This window comes from Hibiscus syriacus, unplaced genomic scaffold, assembly GCF_006381635.1.
Source record: "Hibiscus syriacus cultivar Baekdansim isolate YM2019G1 unplaced genomic scaffold, ASM638163v2 tig00003041_pilon, whole genome shotgun sequence".
NCBI classification, from domain to species: Eukaryota; Viridiplantae; Streptophyta; class Magnoliopsida; order Malvales; family Malvaceae; genus Hibiscus; species Hibiscus syriacus.
In genome coordinates this window covers 5,173,476-5,178,778 of record NW_024061960.1, presented here as the reverse complement: position 1 = coordinate 5,178,778, position 5,303 = coordinate 5,173,476, and the positions used below count along the sequence as shown (strand labels likewise).

The 5,303-nt window shown below is 33.2% G+C and overlaps 1 pseudogene; it reads right to left on the bottom strand.

Moving 5' to 3' along the window:
* Positions 1-585: 585 nt before the first annotated feature.
* LOC120169754 lies at positions 586-4,239 on the bottom strand (annotated as a pseudogene).
* Between the last annotated feature and the right edge of the window lie 1,064 nt (positions 4,240-5,303).

The window sequence follows — 5,303 nt, the reverse complement described above, 5'->3', positions numbered from 1 at the left end:
GAAAACATTGTTTGGAATTGATGTTATTCGACATTGAATTTAGGGATATCAAAAAGATAAATTTTAGGGGTTATAGGTTAAATTTGTGGAGTTTAAGGTATTTATGGTGAAATGAACATTTGATTCATGTTAAGGAAGTCAAAAAATGAGTGAACTAGAAATTTGGAGTCCAACTAGGTCTAAAACCTACGAGAGTTTTTAAGTATTTTATTAATCTAAGGTGATTACAAGTAGTTCTTGTTCTAAAGATTCTTAACCATTTGACAATGAAAGCTCAAATATCTTTGTAGTCTCTGGTGCTCGAACTTGAGACCTCTAGGAATAACAATCATCCCTTTAATCACTTAGATAACTTATTCATGCGTTTTTTCTTTTAAGAAAGTGAAAATGAATGAAATAAAAGTGATCTTTTGTAATTTACCCAAAAATAAATGTAAATAAATATTGGAAGCTTCAAACTTAAAAATTAAAAGTAAAGGACAACCTAAGGGATCACTTTTTCATTCAAAACCATATATACTATTACTATAAATACAAAATGCAACTAATTATTCTTAGATTTTACACAATAATATTTTAAATGATCCTTATTTTTATTCAAAAGCATATTTATTTAGAAGGCCAAACATGATTGCGGTACTTCCCAAGAGCCCACAATGGGAAAGCATTTCTGTATGATGCATAGTGTAACATATTATTCTTGAAGAAAATTCCACCCAGTCCCTGTAATTTTTCATGTAATAAAAAATTTACACACATATACATAAAGCATATGTAGTCTATGATGAGTGTGTTATATATGTATGGTTACCTGCTGGGGGAAACCACCGTTTGGCAGTTGAGAATTTATCAACAATTTTGCAGCTCGATGCAGAGCTGTAGGGTCCCGCTCAACCTATTCAGAAGTATATTTGTATATGTATGGTGATTATGAAAATCTACATAGTAATATATATGTATAGTTTCTTTGCTTATTTAGAATTATAAAATCATTGTTTATTGCATGTAAAGCATACCTGGCCACCAATAATTAAACCCATCAAAGCCTGTGCAGTATTTACCAGATTCGATTCTTTTCCTTCGATTGGTATGTATACCTTTTTATGAACAAGTAAAAGAACAAATAAAATTAAAATTAAAATCTCTGTATGTAATGAATAAAAGAATAAGCTATATTAAATACCATTACCTTTTTGGGATTAGAAAGATAACTTTCTCCCCAACCTCCATCTTCTCTTTGGGTTTTAAGCAAAAAATCAGCTCCTTTACGAATAGCTAAGCAATTTTTGTAGTTCTTCCCAGCAGCCTTAAGACCTAATAGTGCAAACCATGTGGCGTAAAAGAAGCAAAGTCCCCAACTTCCATACCTGTGATGCATACGTGGGAATTATATATGCTTGTCGTTATGGTTAAAACCCACCAAAAATTATTTGAAAGAAAAAAATCATAAAGGCTCGTTTGTTCATTACCAAGAACCATCTAGGTATTGTGCGTCTTCAAGGAACTTTGCAGCTTTTTTGATGCTATTGTCAATCTCTTTTGTTCTATGTTCTGGGTATAATTTTGTGGCAAGAACTAGTGCCTGCATGGCAGATGATGTGCATTCTACGTGCCTGAATTTTACACAAAAATGAAAACGATTCTCATCAATATAAAATTTAGGTTTTACATTATATGGAATAATTAATGAAATTGATTTAAGAGAAAAATAAGAATCTTACTCATGTTCGACGATTAGATCCTCAAGAAACTCGATTGGATTCAACCACTAAAAAGATAGTTGAAGGTGAATAATGTTTTTATTCAAGTCATAGCAGGTTAGATGTATTAAGATTAGTACACATTTTAAATTGGATTATGGTTATTACCTCCCACAAAAAACTAACTCCTGCTGGCTCCCAAGCTGGATAACCACCATTTTTACTCTGTAATAATTTATATAAAATGTTTATTTAGTACACTAAAAAATTATTTACGTAGTTGAGATCGATTCTTATGTATATGGATTATTTCTAATAAAGTAATTGACTATAAATCAACAGTACAAGAGTTGATTTGAGCTCAACCACACACTATATATGCTAGTTTTAAACTGTTGCATTCCTCGTACAATTTTTCCAAATTCCTCTTCTACTAAGCATTCCAATATGTAAGACAATGCATAAACATTACCTGTAAAGATAGAAGCAAATGGACAGTGTCAAAAATATGCTCTTTTTCCATTTTCTTTCCAACCATTTCTGGTGTCATCATTGCAAAATATAGGCAACACTGTAAAACAATTAACACATTGTTAAGCAATAATTTTTGTTTCATAATCAAAGTCTCACGTTTAATCAAACCAAATAAAACTACCTTGAAAGCTTCTGCAGTACAATCAGAGACTTGCCATCCATGATCTCGATCAGAAAATGTCCATGATCCTTTAGAAATGTGTCTAAACATTCTTTTAAAATCTCCTGGAGGATTATCCCTAACCTTCAAATTTCAACCAAGCCGTCAATATGTAGTGAAAATCGAAGTAGTTAAGAATCTATATATATAACGTTTAGGGTTTAGGGTTTAAGAAACATGTGAGTTTTTGAGGAAGTTGTGCCCCTTCATTAAAGTATGTCCAATTTCATCGGATAAATTGCTAGCAAGCAAAGCTTGGAGAAAGAAACTAGCATCCCAAACTTGACTTCCAAAGCTCTGCATGGTGAAATATTGAAAATATACATACTAGTTAACTAAAACAATAATGAACAATTAAAATCTTAATATTTTAATAAAAGTTTAACTTAATTTTAGTGTTAATTAATCAACAAACCTGCATCTTCCTTCCATCTTCTGCAACCCACAAATAATCAACAACCCTAGCAAGATGCTTCTTCAAATAGATTCCATTTGGATCTTCTACCCAACAAGCAAGCATACATAAACTCTGCCCAATGTATTATTTAATTGTCGAATAATAATCATGTCTTAACTAATTAAATAATTAGAAAGCATTTTATAATACATTAACAAATACTATTCAAAATTAATTCTAAAACCTTTTCCACACATCCAATGGTAATATAGCGACTTCTTTCATCTTCGTAATGAATGTGATCCATTGTTAATTTAAGAGCTTTTTCTCTCAACTTATTAAAGGGCCAACGATTGAGGAGAGGCTCTACAAATGTGTAGAGACTATCCCAAAGCAATATTTGAAGCAATGTATGAGGATAGTAGAGATCTTCCTGCATGCAACATCATAAATAGTTGTCATTCACACTTTCTCTGATTAACAAGATATATATTATGGCTATCAATTTACCTTTGCACATAAATGTCGCTTTTTACTCCAGTTGATTTCATTATAAGGTTCAGTGTGGAGTTCTTCTCTTAACTGTGAAATGAGAGGTGTGATTGGACCCACAAATTGTCTTCCATACAAATACGACATTGGCATGTAAACTAATCGACAATAACACATCATCTTTGCTGCATTGCAATAACATTGTTTGTTTTTGTTAATGGTTCCCAAGGTAAGTAATAACAACGCTGCAACAGGTAATGGACATTAAAGAACGACCGCATACCGCAAGCCAAGTCTTTCCCCAAGAGGTAATGGACGTGACACCCCCTCGATCCAGAATCCATTTTCGGCCTCTCTCACAAGCATTATCGAGGCCACCATCAGGTTCCACTCCTAGTAAACGCATACAGATATAATTGAGAGCTGTACCGAACATTGAACTATGACCCCCTACGTATAATCCCCAACCTCCATCCTTGTTCTGTATGATTTAAAACAAGATCTTATTACAAATTGGAGAAAGTTTCAATATTAATTTGGAATTTGAAGAACAAAGACAATCCTACCCTTTTATAGAAAAATGTTCCAAATTTATTACCTGTTGACAGTAAATGTAACGGAGAATTTCTTTGCGATGCTCTGCAGTGAATATAGTATTAAGATGACCTGTAATGTACAGACACATTACCTGCATTGCAAAAATATTGGTGAGTTTCATGCTAGGGAAACTATAAGAAATATATGAACGAAATATAAGGAACTAGAGCAGATACCAGAGAAGGCATAAAATACATGGCGCCTGAATTCTCTGAAGGCCAGTGGCCATGTTTTGATTGCAGAGTTGAAACTAGGTGTATAGTTCTCCTTAGTGCTGTTGTTGTATCTTCATATGTCACTTCCTCGTTATCCTTTATCTTTGGTTGAGGAATCGTTTGCTTCATCTTATTCTCTCTTATAAACTGTATCCATTAAACATGATTAGTGATAAACTGAATTAATCATTTTGACTAAATAAGTGAACTAAGATAAAATTCAAATTCAACAATATTTCATTTTGTTTATAAAAACAAATGGGTTGTGTCAGTTGTTGTCAGTTCATTTTTTATGTTTTAGGCGAAGAGATGCAGTTGGTGCAAGGATGATCATTAGTAAGTGGTTTTCTGTGAGAATTGGGAGGAGAAAGATAATGTAGGAGAGAATATAAGCGATGTAGGTGAGAGCTGTTGGTTTTTGGCAAATATCCCACATTGGTTTTGTATAAGGAGGAGGGGAAATTCTTTTATTATAAATAGAGCCCTCCTCCTCCTTAGTTTATTATCCCACAAATATAAGCCTTCTTCACTATTAAAGCCTATTTGTACTCTTTCTCTCTTTGTAATATTTCCTCTACTAGTGAAATATTATTTTAGTAGTGTTCGAGGAGGTAGGCATAATTTTGGCCTAACCTCGTTAAATTTTGGTGTTCTCTTTATGTCTATTTAATAGCTATTGTCGGGTATAGTTGTTGTTAATTATTGTCCTATTAAAATTACTTGTCTTGGTAGTTCTGTCTAAGGAAAGTGGGATTTAAGAGGGACCATTGTGACCCCTCCTCTTTCCTGGGAATCTACCTTGGTGTGATTTTTAGTACAATCGTTTTCACACTAGTCACATAGATAATAGTTTTCAAGGTGAATTTGTTATTATTGGTGGAAATTAACCTGAATTCCACAACAATTGGTATCAGAGCTCTTAGTTTATTTTAGTATGCTATGTGGTTGCGGCTTAGGCTGATCTTTCACATCAGAAAAAATTTCCTTGGGATAATTGGCATTCCGCATTGACAACTATTAAATAGAATTTGTAGCAGAAATGACAGACGCAACAAAAACATCCACATCGTCATCAACAGTTGTGACAAATATTAGATTTACAGTGGAGATTTTTTATGGCACCGGTCATTTCGGCATGTGGCAAAGTGAGGTTCTAGATGCCCTATTTCAGCAGGGTCTAGACACTGCTATTGAAGGAGAGAAACCAG